Raw genomic sequence first — 16,711 nt, 5'->3', positions numbered from 1 at the left:
CTCTCAAAGGGAACCCCCACCACAGGTAGTGGTATGAGGGGGGCCTTTGTTGTGCCACCTGACTTACCACTGGCTTGGCAAGTGACACATGAGCGACAAAACTCCTTGGTATTCTCATTCATATGGGGCCAGTGAAAGTGTGAGACAAGCCTGTCCCAAGTCTTTGTCTGACCTAAATGACCTGCAAGGGGAATCTCATGGGCCAAGGTGAGAAGGAAACCTCTCAGAGACAAGGGGATGACCAGCCTCCTGGTTGCACCAGGCTTGGGGTCTCTTGACTCAGAGTACAGGAGTCCATCTTCCCAGTATACCCTGTGGGCACCTGTGGCATTCCCTGCAGCCTCAGCAGCAGCCTGCTGTCTGAGGGGTTCAAGGGAAGGGCAGCTCAACTGTTCCTTCCCCAGGTCTGCTCTGGAGGGTCCCCCTGAGCCCAGAAACTCAACTTGATCAAGTTCAAGCTCTTTAGGCTCAGTTTCCCTCAGCTCTTCTAGATCAGCCTCCTCAGAGACTTGATCCTCAACCTGGGGCAAGGGGGAAGGCAAAGCCTTACCCTTACTGCTCTTCTTCTTGGGAGGTGTCTGGTCCATAATTTCAGGATCCAGCACCTGTTCAGTGGGGCATCTTCTGGCCTGTGACCTAGTCACAGCAAGCACATGTGCTGGCAAGCCTAACATCTCCATGTGAGTCCTCTGCTCCACTTCTGACCATTGTGATGACTCCAAATCATTGCCCAACAAACAATCAACTGGGAGGTCTGAACTGACTACAACTTTCTTTTGTCCCTTCACTCCACCCCAGGAGAAAGCCACAATTGCCACACTATGACTAGTAGTGACATTGCTGGCATTGGTCACCAGGAAATCAGTACCTGGCATGATCTGTCCAGGGTCCACAAAGTTAGGTGTCACCATGGTGACACTGGCACAAGTGTCCCTATAGGCCTGAGCCATTTTGCCATTAATCAAAGGTGTCTGCCTGTATTTGCCCAAAGTATTGGGACTTATTTCAGGGGACATATCCATATCCCCTGTACAGACAAGGACAGCCTGAGTGAGTGTGCCAACTAAGTTGTCAGACCCCTCAGTACCCAAGGTTAACCCAACTAATGCCTTGGGAGTGACACTACCACTACTGACTGTACTAGGGGGTGCAGTTGCTTTAGGAGCTGTAGTGGCAGGAGTTTGTCCTCCTCTTTTGGTGCACTCACTAAACCAGTGAGATTTACTTTTGCAGTACTGGCACCACCTTTTTGACTGGCCTTCTTGAGTCTTCTTCTTCTGGGAAGCCTGACCCCCACCCTCTTTGGTTTGTTGGGGACCTGGTGAAGACTTCTGGTCATTTTGCTCATTCTTAACATTACCCTTCTGGTCTGCTTTCTTCTGACCACCCTGGTTCTGGTTCTGGTTCTGCTTGATCCTTGTCCTGACCCATTTGTCTGCCTTCTTTCCCAATTCTTGGGGAGAGGTCAGATCTGAATCAACAAGGTGCTGGTGCAGCAACTGGTTCTGACAATTGTTCAAAATTTGTTCTCTCATCATTAGATTATACAATCCTGTGTAATCTGTAACCTTGCTACCCAGCAACCAGCCCTCCAAAGCCTTAGTGGCACAATCCACAAAATCAGACCAGTCCTGAGACTGAGTTTTCTGGGTGTCTCTGAACTGCAACCTGTACTGCTCAGTGGTTAAACCAAACCCATCAACCAGTGTGTTCTTCAGGACCTGGTAATTGTTAGCATCCTCCACTCTTGTAGTGAGGAGCTTATCTCTACCTTTACCATCAAAGGAGAGCCACAGTATAGCTGCCCACTGACTCTGGGGAATGCCCTGCACAGTGCAGGCCCTCTCCAGAGCAGCCATCCATTTCTGGATATCATCCCCTTGCTTAAAGGGGGGCACTATTTTAGTCAGGTGTTTAGTATCTAAACCCTTCTCTCTATCTCTTGGGAGATTGCTGCCACCAGTGGGAGCTAGCCCACTCATCTGCTGCTCTCTTGCCAGGGCAAGCTTCTCTTTGGCCAGGGCAATTTCTTCCCTTTCAATCCTCAGTTCAGCTTGTCTCATCCTAGCTTCATGCTCCTTTCTCTGAGGGGAAGTAAATCTCCTCTGTGGAGGATTCCTTCTCCCCTGAGAAGAGGCATTAGAGTGCAGAGATCTATTGGAGTCCCTAGAAAGAGATCTATCTCTCCTAACTCCAAGGTTAGGCCCACTTCGGGTCAGTACTGGGGGGCCCCCAGATCCTAGCCCAAGTAAGTCTAAGTTGGTCCTAGTTAGCCTTCTGACTACCTCAAGACCCTTGTCTACCTCATCCCCAGAGAGTACCTCCTGATCCTCCTCCTCAACTGCTGAATCAGTGTTGTGGGGATCTGGATCCCCAGAGGTTCCCTCTAAGGCTGGCATGTTCTCATGTAACTGAGAAAGCTTTCTGGCATCATATGTCTCTAAGAGACCTATCAGAAAGGAAGTGGTGGGGTTAGACCCCTGCTTCAGTTTTCTGGAGACACAGATTTGTCTCATCTCCTGGAAACTGAGAGCTGCATATCTTGAAGTGACCTGTGGAGGGTCAACACTGACCAGGGGAGTCTCAGTAGAGTCCCCCTGAGTCGACATGCTTTTCTAGTGAGGTGTAAGTGGTGCACTTACCTACACTATATGTTTGCCTACTGATCCCTTGCTAGAGTTGTAGTTTAGGGTGTGCTAGGCCCTAGGAGCTACAACAGCTGGTTCAGTAGAACTCAGAGTATTCTAAGCTAAGTTATATGTACCTTTAGTACTTATGTGATCTTTCACAAGATATTCTTAGGATATGTGTGGTAAAACAACAGCAAGCTCAAATCCCAACCGCTGCTCACCAATGTGAGAAGTTGGCCTGATGTGCAGTGCTCACTATTCTAGTGATCACTATATATCGGTCCAAACAACCCTTATTGATGATTGGTTGTAAGTCAACCTTATAGACCAGCTATCCTAGTAGCATGGATACGAGCAGTCTAAGGCTAAGACTCTAGAGGGCGTGTTAAGCCAGCTGTTTTACCATCACATTACCCCTTGAACACCCAGTGAAAGGACACCACACAAGTTGTTATGAAAATAAACAGTGTATTTATTTATAACAAGACTACCCTGGCTCTTTATGAGACAGGGAGCTAAGCACACAACAAAACTCTTACGAAAATACTTTAAGTTAGCACGTTATACACAAATGCCCGAGGGGCACGAAAAACCATATACTTTAAAAGTGGAATGCGAATTACTAGCAGGTAAGTAACAGTTCTAATAGGCTTTGGAATCGCTAGGACTGGACTAGGGAATCGTTAGATTACTACTAGGAGACCCAGGGGACTCGGGTGCAGAGTGTGCACTCTCACGCGGGATGCGGGACAAAGTCTATGGAGGCTAGTAAAGGCAAAGTTAGTGTTCACGGGCGAACCCGACCTGGTGGGAAGAAAACGACAGTGGATCCTGACCCTTGGATAGTGAGGCTATGCTGGGACACCGGAGTGCCGAAGTTACCTAGCCCAGGGGCTGCAGCTGCATAGGTCTGAAAAGACGTCGGGGATCTCGTTGCCGGACCAGGAGCCTGGAAGGAAGAAGTTGCTGGCAGGCGACCAGTGAAGAAAAGTTCGATGGATCCAAGCCTGGATCAAGGAAGAAGAAAACCTGAAAGCAGAGGGGACCAAGTTCTTGAATCACTAGCCAGTGATTAAGTGGGCACCAGGATGGCACCGGGCGAAGTCACCGCAGTCAGGTGAGTGGGCGCTGCTGGGCTCTGCAGTCTCTCGGACCAGGAGGCGTTGTCGGCGACCAGGATGGAGGTGCGAGCTGTCCCACGAAGGATGAAGTCGTCGGCGTCGAAGTTACCCAGGAGTGGGCAACAAGCCTTGGCTAATTCAAGCCCACGCGGTGGACTCAAAATGGCGTCTTGAGTGGACCAGGAGGGTCCGGGGTGCTCCTCTTCTGGAAGGGAGCAAGGGCCAGTCTGGAGCAACCAGACCAGCAGCAGAAATGTCGTCGGGCGTCGTCAGGAAGGCCACAAGCCAACGGGCTAGTAGCCAAACAACGCGGTGAGCAGCAAAAAGCAGAAGGGCCCCACGCAGATCGTGGAGATGCTGGGGGGCTGCTCTTCGGTGCTGGAGCTGCTCAGGGTGGGGGCTTCTCGGACCCCAAAGCACTCACCAGGAATTCACTCGGCGGGCTTGCTGGAAAGAAGTCGTGCAGTCTTGAAGATGGCCGGTCCCTCGAGGTCTCGTCACACCCACGAATCTCAGCGTGACTGATGATGCAGGTAGAGGTCAGAGGTGCCAGGGAAGCCGGTTCTCGTCGAGCTGGGCAGTCGGATTCCGGAGGAAGGACTTGCAGCAGACCGCAGTGTTCTTAGATGGTGCCTGCGGGTGCAGGGTGACTACTCCTTAGTCACAAGGGAGAAATCTTAGGAAGAAGTCTTGAGTTCCTTTCGTGGAAAGTAGTTTCAGGATTCAAAGATGATCTGATTTGGAAGGGGGCCAGTCTCTACCTTTATCCTGTAAAAAGGGGCTGGCACGCGACTAAGTCCTGCCCTATGGGTGGGACTAGGAGGGGGGTGGTTACACCCACTTCCTTGGCGGGCTTTTCCCCAGGCCAGGGGCTGGAGTGCCCCTGGAACTGGTTCCAGCCGGCCTATGCACAGTGAGCACCGGGGTGCCACTTGCAGTCACCTTCCTCTAAAGCCCTGCCTACCTACAATACACAAAACCCTGTCTGGGACGGTGCTGGCACCGCCCCTGGCAGGAAACCCTTTGTCCTTATCTCCTGCTCTGGGAGGACTCCCAGCAGCAGGAGGGCAGACTTGTGTCTCGGTGGCAGCATCCATTTTGTGGATGCTAAGGCTCTGTCTGACTTTTAACCGGGTTATAGGTTACAGGCATGTCGTGTCCCTCTAGAAGGGTGGAATGCTAACCCCGTCGCCAGAATTGGCGAGGGGTTAGTATTCCAATTCGTATGACACCTTACTCGACATGTTTTGATAAAGCGATACCAGAGTTGGCACATAACCGCGAGGATTATAATGCACTTAAGAGTATATGGTATGCGATATCATGGAAACGGCTAAGGGATGGATCCCGAAAGCCGCAGACAGGCTCAGCTCATGCTAGAGCACCATCTCACACGATTCCAAGCACTCTGCCTTCAGGATTGTTAAGGCCTGCTATAGGAGTGACTGATAGGAGATCTGTGTGTCCATTTTTAGGGTTAGATATAGGTATACTATAGCTAAAGCAAAGGGTGAGTACACCACCTTGCCCCAGCTGTCGTGCAGCCAGTTGTGTCAGTTTTAGTTAGTCAATCCAGGGGTGGCATAATACATGCTTCAGCCCCTGGGAGACTTCTGGGTGCACCTCAGCCCTGGGTACAGGGACTTGGAGAGGGCCCAGTGCCAATTCAGTACCTGAGTACAATTTGGATAGAGAGAACAGCTAGGCTGTGGGTCTGATTAGCAGGCCCACAGCCAGGGAAAGTCGTAAACCAGTGCAGCAAAAAGCAAAAATCTGGGTGATCATAGGATTGCAGACCCTACTCTCCTACAACATGGTGTTGTGTAAACTTCTCAGTGACAAACGTGGCGATCTAGGCTGCGGATGTGTGTTGTTGTGGATGCTGCTGTGAACTTTCTATCTCGCTGCTGATTTTAATAGCACGCCTGATAAGCTTTTTAAAATTGTAACTTGCACACTATCTTTGACTTCGCTGCTGATTTTAATAGCACGCCTGACAAGCATTTTTTAAAATTGTAATTTGCACACTATCTTTGACTTCGCTGCTGATTTTAATAGCACGCCTGACAAGCATTTTTAAAATTGTAATTTGCACATTGTTTTTGGAACTACTCAAAGTTACTCTCACTTGCACTTTCATTCCCTCGTGGCCCCGTTCCGCCCCGGCTCTGCGCCGTTGGTGCGGAGGGTCAGTTCGAGGAGCGTCACTTCCTGCTAGTGACACCACTTCCGCCCTGCACGGAATCTTCGCAGGTTAGCGGTCTAGTGCTGCCGAGCCTACCGAGTACATAATTCCCGCTTCCAGCTCCCAGCCCCATTGACAAACGCGGCGATCTAGGCTGCGGATGTGTGTTGTTGTGGATGCTGCTGTGAACTTTCTATCTCGCTGCTGATTTTAATAGCACGCCTGATAAGCTTTTTAAAATTGTAACTTGCACACTATCTTTGACTTCGCTGCTGATTTTAATAGCACGCCTGACAAGCATTTTTTAAAATTGTAATTTGCACACTATCTTTGACTTCGCTGCTGATTTTAATAGCACGCCTGACAAGCATTTTTAAAATTGTAATTTGCACATTGTTTTTGGAACTACTCCAAGTTACTCTCACTTGCACTTTCATTCCCTCGTGGCCCCGTTCCGCCCCGGCTCTGTGCCGTTTGTGCGGAGGGTCAGTTCGAGGAGCGTCACTTCCTGCTAGTGACACCACTTCCGCCCTGCACGGAATCTTCGCAGGTTAGCGGTCTAGTGCTGCCGAGCCTACCGAGTACATAATTCCCGCTTCCAGCTCCCAGCCCCATTGACAAACGCGGCGATCTAGGCTGCGGATGTGTGTTGTTGTGGATGCTGCTGTGAACTTTCTATCTCGCTGCTGATTTTAATAGCACGCCTGATCAGCTTTTTAAAATTGTAACTTGCACACTATCTTTGACTTAGCTGCTGATTTTAATAGCACGCCTGACAAGCATTTTTTAAAATTGTAATTTGCACACTATCTTTGACTTCGCTGCTGATTTTAATAGCACGCCTGACAAGCATTTTTAAAATTGTAATTTGCACATTGTTTTTGGAACTACTCCAAGTTACTCTCACTTGCACTTTCATTCCCTCGTGGCCCCGTTCCGCCCCGGCTCTGTGCCGTTTGTGCGGAGGGTCAGTTCGAGGAGCGTCACTTCCTGCTAGTGACACCACTTCCGCCCTGCACGGAATCTTCGCAGGTTAGCGGTCTAGTGCTGCCGAGCCTACCGAGTACATAATTCCCGCTTCCAGCTCCCAGCCCCATTGACAAACGCGGCGATCTAGGCTGCGGATGTGTGTTGTTGTGGATGCTGCTGTGAACTTTCTATCTCGCTGCTGATTTTAATAGCACGCCTGATCAGCTTTTTAAAATTGTAACTTGCACACTATCTTTGACTTCGCTGCTGATTTTAATTGCACGCCTGACAAGCATTTTTAAAATTGTAATTTGCACATTGTTTTTGGAACTACTCCAAGTTACTCTCACTTGCACTTTCATTCCCTCGTGGCCCCGTTCCGCCCCGGCTCTGTGCCGTTGGTGCGGAGGGTCAGTTCGAGGAGCGTCACTTCCTGCTAGTGACACCACTTCCGCCCTGCACGGAATCTTCGCAGGTTAGCGGTCTAGTGCTCCCTCTCCTTTAGTACTTAATGGCGGTATGGAGGAAGCGCAGCGGACGAGCGCAGCGGGAGCGCCGACTTTGCGCCGAAGTCGCGCACAAGTCAAGCCCGTCTGCGCCCGTCCGCGGCCGACCGGGCCCAGGGCCCTGTCGTAATGCCCAATGTATCTCTTATTCTTCAACCGACCTTTTGAGACTTAAATCCTCAGGGCCTATCCCCGCCCGTACTGTTAGGGCGGCTCAGGAATGCGGCATTTTTGTTCCCTCCGACATCCCTGCTCTTGATTCTTTCCACGACCCCCCTCAGGCCCCCTCCTCAGCACTGTTGCCGATCTCCGCCTCATTACTCATCTACTACCTTAACACCCGCTCCCTTATCCGCCACCAGCTCGAGATATTTCAGCTGTTGCATCAGAGCACCATTGATATCCTTCTCTTAACCGAAACCTGGATCACCGAGGACTCAGTTCCTGACGTCCTCGCAGCAATCCCCACGGGATACTATATTATGCAAGCCAACCGGCCCGTTGGAAAAACGGGCGGCGGGGTGGCGGCTATTATCCGCTCTCAACACAAATTCTCTGAGATCACCGTGACACCTATTCCCAAGACTGAATGCTTAGCTCTTAATTTCTCTTCAGATAAGTCGTCCTTTATTTGTGTTATTGTTTATAGGCCCCCTGAACATATGCCTCTCTTTCCCCAGCTCTTCAGTGATTCTATTGCCCAACTCGCGATCAATCATGCCAATATCCTGGTTATTGGCGATTTTAATTATTGGCCGTCTGCTGCTCATGAAAGTCAATCCTCCTGAGAATTTTCCGACCTTTTAACTAGCATGAACTTCTCCCAGCATGTTCACACCCCTACACACTATAAAGGCCATATCCTTGACCAAGTCTGGACGTCCAACCTCGACATCTCCCCTCCCGCTGTTCTCCCCTGTCCTTGGTCCGATCACAGCCTTATCTCCTTTCAACTACACCTTCATATTTCGTGCCCTCCTCCCCTTGCTAAGAATCTCCTGGCTCGTAACTGGAAAAGAGCAAATCTGCCCGACTTTCACGCCATACTGGCTTCCACTGCACCCTTGTCATCGAACTCGCTAAAGGATCAGGCTGATCATCTGGATGAATGGCTCCGTCTTGCTAGCAACAAAGTTGCCCCTCTTAAAAAAATCAAAGCTAAGCGCCCTCACGACGCACAACGGTGGTTCACGGACCAACTTAAAACGGAGAAACTTGCTTTGCGGCAAGCTGAACGCCGTTGGCGCCATAACTATGACCCACAGCTCAAACTCGTTTATGTCGACTCCCTAAAATCTTACAAAAAATCGATTTTGACAGCTAAAACGGCTTATTTTTCTAAAAAAATAATGGACTCTCACAGTAAAACCAAGGATATTTTTGCAATTGTCAATGAGCTTTCCCTGCCTGATAGGGTCACCCTCCAACCCCAGCCCACCCAAACCCTGTGCGACTCTTTAAATTCATATTTTATTGATAAGATCATAACCATAAAAAATAATATTCCGACCCCTGCATCCCCTCTTCCTCCTCCCCTTCCCCCCAGGAACCCTAACACCCTGACGGAGTTTCCTCCAATCTCCCTACAGGAATTCTCCTCTCTTCTTCTTAAAGTTAGCTCAGGATCCCCTAACGACTGCTGTCCCCCTCAGATCCTGAGAGAAGCTTTCCTTGCTTGTCCGGGCCCCCCACTGACATTACTTAATAACTCCCTTGCTACTGGGGAGGTCCCTCGCTCCTTCAAACAAGCAGCCGTTCTACCTATCTTAAAAAAAACCAATGCGGACCCCACAATTCTAAGTAATTACCGTCCCATCTCCCTCCTCCCCTACTTAGGCAAGATCTTGGAGACTTATGTCACCCGTTGCCTGAGTTCCTTTATAGAGAAATCCTCCTTCCTTGACCCCCAACAAGCCGGTTTTAGACCCCTCCATTCCACTGAGGCGGTCATAGTAGCAGTCATGGACGCCCTCAGGAAAGGTGCCGATAAAAACATCTCTCAGGCCCTTGTCCTTTTAGACCTCTCGGCAGCATTCGACACGGTCGATCACGCCATCTTGATCGACCGTGTCCACAATGCCGGCATCCAAGGGGTGGCCCTTGACTGGCTCAGATCATTCCTTGACCAGCGCTCACAAGCTGTTCACTTGTCTACCTTTTCTGCACCTTTCACAGCCCTCACCTGTGGTGTCCCCCAGGGTTCTGCACTATCCCCTCTTTTATTTAATTTATATCTGCAACCCTTACTAGCTTCCCTCCGCAATTCCCCCATCACAATTTTCAACTATGCGGACGATCTTCAGTTAATTTTTCCCATTGATTCCTTTCCCTCTTCCCGTCTCAATTTTCAGTCCATTATGCTGACCATTGCAGAGTGGATGTATCATAGCAAACTAAAATTAAACCCCACAAAAACTGAGCTCATACTTGTGGGGGGTCCCACTAATCCGTGGAATGCCACCTTCTGGCCAACCTCCCTGGGGACGGCACCCACCCCTGCGAGCACAGTGAAGAGTCTGGGGGTGATTATTTCTGAAGACCTCTCGATGAGACCACAAATCAACTCTGTCACCTCATCCTGTTTTTTCCATCTTAGGCGGATACGCAAAATCAGTAGGTTTCTCACCAGGGATGCCCTGATTCAAGTCAGCATTGCTCTTATCACCTCCAGGCTCGACTACGCCAACATGCTGTACGCGGGGATCCCCGCATGCCACCTCCACCGGCGGCAGCTGGTGCAGAATCAGGCTGCCCGCCTGATTTTCCGCCAGCCTAAACACCAGCATGTCACTCCCCTTCTTCGTAGTCTTCACTGGCTCCCGGTCTCCAAGCGCTGCACCTTTAAGCTGGCATGTTCAGTTTTTAAGGCCCTCTCCGATGCAGCCCCAGCCTTCATCTCATCCGCTTTGACACGCCACATCCCCCTCAGAGCTCTTCGCTCTGCATCTCTCAACCTCCTTGTGGTCCCCAAATCCAAACGCAAAAAGCACGGCGGATTGAGTTTCTCTGTTTTGGCCCCCTACACTTGGAACTCCCTGCCACCCACACTTCGTCTATGTCCCAGCTACGACTGCTTTCGCAGTTTACTAAAAACCCTGCTCTTCCAGTCTGCCTACGAATAACCCCCCCACCCTTGATCAGTGTACTTGTCAAGAGCGCCATGAAACCGTTGGTGAAAGTGCGCGGTATAAATAATTTTAACGTAACGTTTAACGTAACCTTGTCTGACCATCCGTCTTATAATCATTATACCTGATAGAGACATCTAGCGGCAGATTCCTTTACTTAGAATATCCCCAGGCGTCAGACTGGATCCGGAATTTTTTTTGCAGCAGCACCTCTGCGCGTCGGCGGACGGCGCCACACGACCCCGCCCGGACGTCGTCCACGTACGAAGTCCTATAAATCCCTCCCGGCGCGCTGACGTCAGTTTCCTTCTTTTCCGCAGATCTGGAGAAAGCGGTTCCTCTCGCCTGTTTTCAGGCCCTTTTTGACGCTTCGCATCTGGAACACGATGCCTTTGGGCTTTAAAACATGTACTTCCTGTCCTCGGCAAATGTCTGCGATGGACCCACATCTTATCTGTATGTGGTGTCTGGGCGAACTCCACGGACTGCGATGCCTGCCAACACCTCAAGCTGCAGTCCCGGCGGGAGTGCCGGATGAAGCTTCTTTCGGCACAGCTGTCGCGGTCGGAGTTGTCTCTTACCCCGGCTTCTTTAGCTCCGGTGGGCCCCTCTACTTCACAGTTCCACCATTGATCGTCCTCTGGGGCCCAGGCCCATCGTTAGCCACTTATTGGTAAGTCACAGCGCATGACGCTGAGATCCTCGACCTCACTTTCTTCTGTTGTCGGGGGCACTGGTTCGCGGAACGTTCCGGACGTGCACCCCTGACAGTCGCCCCCACTCTATCTGCCCTATCCGGGTGCGGGGGTAAATTGGGCCCAAATGGAGGCGTATGCCGTGGCTTTGCAGGCCTCTCTTTGGTCCTCTCCCATTCCTGGGGCGTCCTCGGGGCCTCCTCTGCTTGGGGGGTCCCCAACAGACTTTTCGGTGGGTTTTCCCCAGGCATCGAATGAGCCCTTGCCCCCAGGGACATCAGAGATGTGGTGTCATCAGGGCGCAGCCCGGCTGCGTCCCCCTCTACGATCCACCTGGCGTCCCCAGGGCGCGGCCCAGCTGGGTCCCCCTCTACGACCCACTGCACCCCTGCCGTGCCGCATAGTACTGTGGGGCTCCCTGCGGCGTCGCAGGTGGTTGCCAATGCTCAATACCTTGTTTTGAGCGCACCCCGGCCTTCTGGGCAGACAGCCGCCTGTCCGGAGCTGGGGTTGGCGCCGTCCCAGTGCCGTAAATTCGCCTCCCTGGCTCCGCCTCCGCTTCTTTCTTCGGAGTCGGAGCCTGTTGTGGTTGAGGCAGAGTCTGCGCCAGTGCGGCGCCGGAGGCTTGCCTCCCCGGCTCCTTATCCAAAGCCGAATGTATTCTTGCCCTTGCCCCCCTTAGAATTTTTTGGCCGGCAGGATCTCCTCCTCGGGAGCACCTGGACCCGGTAGGGTCCTCGCCTGCTCAAGATCCCCATCAGGACCCTCATTCTTCAATGGGGCTACCTTCAGTTGGGCATTGGTTGCACCCTCAGTGTCTTGGGCGGGTTTGATTACAGCTCTCCCCTACCAATGAGCTGCTGTCACCTCCATGGAGGGCTACCGAGGCTGGTGTGACTTTTTCAGAGAAGTCTCCTTGGCCACTCGCATTTTGAACATTCAACCCCCCTTGTCTGAGGACCCTCTGCTTGAGGTCCTTCACCGTGGATCCGGGAATGTGGAGCCGTTTCTGCCTTTTGAAGCTTTTCTTTATGATGCCCTTTTGGGTACATGGGATCGGCCAGCTTTGGGTGATCCGGTAGCCCGTTCTGTTTTGCACCACCACCGTCTTGCTCCACATGATCCGATTTGACTATTTGTGCATCCTGACGTGCAGGCGTTTGTTTTGCAAACTGCCTTCCCTTCACTGCCCCGACTAATGCTTCCTCCCTCCCGGGAGTCCAGATAACTTGAGTCATGGGGTCGGAACATCTTTGCCTCCACTAGTGCTGCCCTATGGTCCCTAAATACAGCGTGTGTTCTGGCTTGGGCTACCTCTGCCCTGTGGGACTCGGCAGAGTCTTTGCTTTGAGCCACCTCTGAAGGCGCTCGTGTTGACCTCCTTCATCTCCTCCGGGATGGCCGTGACCTTGCTGAATTCACAATTCACTCGGCCTTGGATACTGTGGATTCCTAAGGCAGGGCTATGGCTGGTTCAGTTGCCTTACGGCACCATGCTTGGTTGCGGGATAGCGTTTTCCCATAGAATATCCAGGAGCGACTGGTTGATCTTCCCTTTGATGGAGTTTTGTTTGATGCTCACGCCGAATCGGCTGTTCAGAGCCTTCTAGCAGGCTTTCGCCCTCCCCCTTAGGCCTGTCTTACTCAGGCCTTTGTTCTCGGGTGGTACATTTTCATTTAGCATCCTTTAGATGAGTTATGTGTTTTAGGCTGGCAGTAAGCCTTAGGTCTTCTTTTCACATGATCAGGGGTGATTATCCTTTTATTTAGCATCCTTTCGATTAATTATGCATTTTGCCTGGCAGTTGGCCTGCTGTGGCTGTGTTCCACAGATTACAGTGTCTGGTCCTCTGACTGTGGTTTGCCCTAAGAGGTGTTCCCCGCTTTTTGGAGTATGCATACTCCATGTGGGGTACTTGTATGCTATTATATAGCTCTGCTTATATCAACTGGGCCTAGAGACCCCTTGGGCTCTACGCGTCACCTGGTGCAGTTATATTCTGTTGTACTGTGCTCAATGTTGTGCCTTGGCGTCATCTTCTGTACGCCATGGGTCGTCTTGCTTTTTGCCTCATTCCCCTCCTTGGGGGGGGGGGGGGGGAGGGGTTCATGGTGTTTCTCCTACTTCAAATGCAGCTACCGTCTTCCATTAATGCACTCTCTGTGCTCCTATACATCCATGTTGCATAGTCGTGGCTCGTTTACCTATATATATAGATTTATATTTAGGTATTTATGCAAGTTTCCATGGGTATTCCTCTTCCTATGCCTTAACCACTCTTCGAGGCTGCGAGGTGTGATCCGATGTCTCCATGTGTTGGGGAGCTTTTTAGTGATGCTTGCGGGATTGCCAATAAGGTCCCTCTTTGCGTTCCACTTACTGGTGTGGTTTCCCAGATTTATATTGCTCATTTTCTAGGTGTTCAGAGACTGTACGATATCTCTCTTTCTGGACACGGGTTACTTTCTTCCAGTCGGAGGGTTTGGTGTTGAATTCTGAGATTCTTCCTCTGTTTCTACGCCTTGGTGCTTTAGTGCCTCTACTGCCACTTCATTCGGATGTGCCTCTTTCCTAGGTATCATCCTACTATTGTATCAGCTGGGCCTGTGGGACAGCACTTATGATGACGGTTGTCCTAGGTGCACTCCCTGCATATTTGTATTCGTGAGTTAATTCTCACTTTAGCTTTCAAGCGGCCTAGTCGGGCAGTCTTAGGCTTTTTTTTTTTTAGCTCCGCCACCTTGTGGTCTCTGTGGCTGTTGCTCTGTGCATGTTTCTGTGGTGACCTACTTCAGCAGGCTTTAGATTGTTGCTGTTCGCCCCTGTTCCCCCTTTTGGGACTGGGTGTGCACTTGGCGTGTTTCTTGTTCCCGCCTGCTATTCTCAAAACATTGCTCAGTTTCTACTTCTTGCCCTTTAGTTCTTGGCTGTAGCCTCTGCAGCCTACTTTCCGTGGGCTAGCCTGGCAGGCTCTGGTTGCATCTCTTCATGTTTCTTCTCATCCTTCAGTCAGGGTCCACATAGTGCATCATTTAGCTGACAGTGGTCCTTCGTCCGCTCTCTTTCTTTTGTTCTGGTATATGGCTGGTGCCGTTTCTACCTGTCATTTTTATACGGGTATGGTGTAGCACCATTCTGGCACTTTTGGGATGTCTTGCATCCCGTTATCTTTGCTTTTCCAAGCTACTTGGTTTGCTGTCAGGCTGTTCCGCCACAGCCTCCCCCATTGTCCGTCACTCTGTTGCCCGCTCAAGCGCTTTACGCTTTCTGTTGTTCTGTCGCAGACTCACCTCCCCTTTGGGGTATGTCTGTGGTATCCATTCTAAGTTAAGGAATCTGCGGCTAGATGTCTCTATCAGATGTACGAGTTACTTACCTTCTGTAACGATGTATCTGGTAGAGACGTTGTCTAGCCGCAGATTCCTTAACGCCAACCCAGCCTCCCCATTCTGCGAGGACCTTGCCAAGTGGGGTTCTCCACTGGCCTCTTTCAGTTGCCATTGGTTTTTCTCTCACGGGTGCTCACATTGTTGCACCCCTTTGAGAATTGCCATATACAGCTGACTCCCTCCAAGGGGCTTCTTTCTTGTAAATGGTGCATTTTGATTCACCTTCATCAGGAGATTCATCTTCTTTCTCTTTTCTTCTCCTGCTGTCTTCCCTCCCTCCCACCTTCTCTATTTGATTCAGAGTTCTGGTCTCCTCTGTAGTCGTCTTGAGGGATCTATTGAGCTCTGTTTCAGACCTCCATTGCTATAGGGGAAGTGCCAGTCTTTTAATTCCTTCCTGCAGTGCACTGTTGTTCTTTCTGTGCTCCGTTCTTGTTGGACGTCACAGTTCTACATGGTAATAACAGTCTATTTCTGTCTGTTGAGATATTCTTCCCTTGTTCCTTGTTGCATTTGGGGAAGGGTCTTCACTTCATTTCCGGTGCTCTTTCTCACAGCTTTTTCACTTATATGCAGGCAGTGTCTAATTCTGTCTTTTACAATGGTGTTCTTGCACCATCCTCCTCCTTTGTTCATGTATTTTTCATCCATCGCACACTGTTCCCATACTTTCAGAGTTTTTGTTGGTGGCACCACGTTGTGCCGTGTAAAGGTTTCTCCGAAGAAAACTGATGTAAGCGCGCTGGGAGGGACTTATATGACCTCGCTGACGTCACATACATGAAGGACGTCAGGGCGGGCTCCTGTGGTGCCGTCCTCCGGCGCGCTGAGGTGATGCTGCAAAAAAATGTCCGGATCCAGTCTGACGCCTGGGGATATTCTAAGTTCAGGAATCTGCAGCTAGACAACATATCTACCAGATACATCGTTACCGAAGGTAAATAACTCGTACTTTCTCACTTGTGGGATAAACTATCATTTCCCTTAGTTCTCTAGTTACACTCATCACTTGTATATTAAAAATATCTGAACAAAAGGAGATCTCCCTACTCTCCATTTGCCCCTTATTATATCAAGAAGTAAGTCTGTTCGTAGATTTAAGTTCTGCATTAGTATCTACCCTACCTGCCTTTCCCACAGCACCTGTGAATCATGGCAACCTCTCTTATGTTTAAATTTTTCTGCTACACATTGGAACCCCTATGCTTATAAATAGGATGAGCTATCCTAATGATATTTATGATGCCCGGCTTCCATCTTATTGTAGCCGTCTGTATTTGCGTATGTCCCCTCTCTGGGTTATCCAGCCCAATCAAACAGGTCCCCCGACCGGATTCCTGCATTGTGATTGTGTCTAAGACAAGCAGTTAAACGAGCCGTTACTGTACATGTCAGGTGATAGTATCGCCAAAGATGCATAATTGCACATACCTTGATTCATAGGGCTTATGAGAGTCCTGTTAGTAGCACCTACGTTCCACAGGAGTAAAACCGGTATTCCACCACAGTTCACCTGCATATGTACAGCAGCCTTTTTGTACATCTTCAATCATGTATTTCTCATATACCACTTTAATAATGAGACTTCCCTTAGTTAATAGTTATTACTAATATTCAGCCTTTAGTCTGAAACAATTATCTAAATTACTACTCGTTCCAAAAGCAAGGTCTTAGTTTTAACAATTACAGCGTGTCAAAGTAGACTGTCTCAAACCACCATATGTTAACCGATCTGATAACACCATTGTTCCTATAACCATTCACAGCTCCAGAATGCCAAAACTCTTAATTCTACAATTAAATTAGTCCCAAAAATGCACCCATGTCTTAGATTTGTTTAATATATTTCTTTAAAAACTTTATATAGCATACTTTGCCACAGGGCATCTGTGTGTTTTACAGATAACATGGAGGTCTATGACCATTACAAAAAACACCAGGGTTGGAGGAGTCCAGCGTAGAATTAGTCAGTGAAGTAAAGTCTGAACATGAGCATTTTTACATCCTTCCGGAATGCAAGAAGATTTGGATTTAGTCAGATGTCGTTCGGTATGGAGTCCCAGAATTTTGGAGTTGGGCACGACAAG

The 16,711-nt window shown here is 49.9% G+C and overlaps 1 protein-coding gene across 2 annotated transcripts in view; it reads left to right on the top strand.

Annotated features, from left to right (window-relative positions):
* The window catches only part of UBR2 (ubiquitin protein ligase E3 component n-recognin 2), a 1,610,484-nt gene that overhangs the window by 635,171 nt on the left and 958,602 nt on the right, over positions 1–16,711 (top strand). The window lies entirely within an intron of this gene.

This window comes from Lissotriton helveticus, chromosome 6 (assembly GCF_964261635.1).
Source record: "Lissotriton helveticus chromosome 6, aLisHel1.1, whole genome shotgun sequence".
Classification (NCBI taxonomy): Eukaryota; Metazoa; Chordata; class Amphibia; order Caudata; family Salamandridae; genus Lissotriton; species Lissotriton helveticus.
Note: the sequence above shows the minus strand (reverse complement) of the source record. Positions and strands in the feature narration are given on the sequence as shown.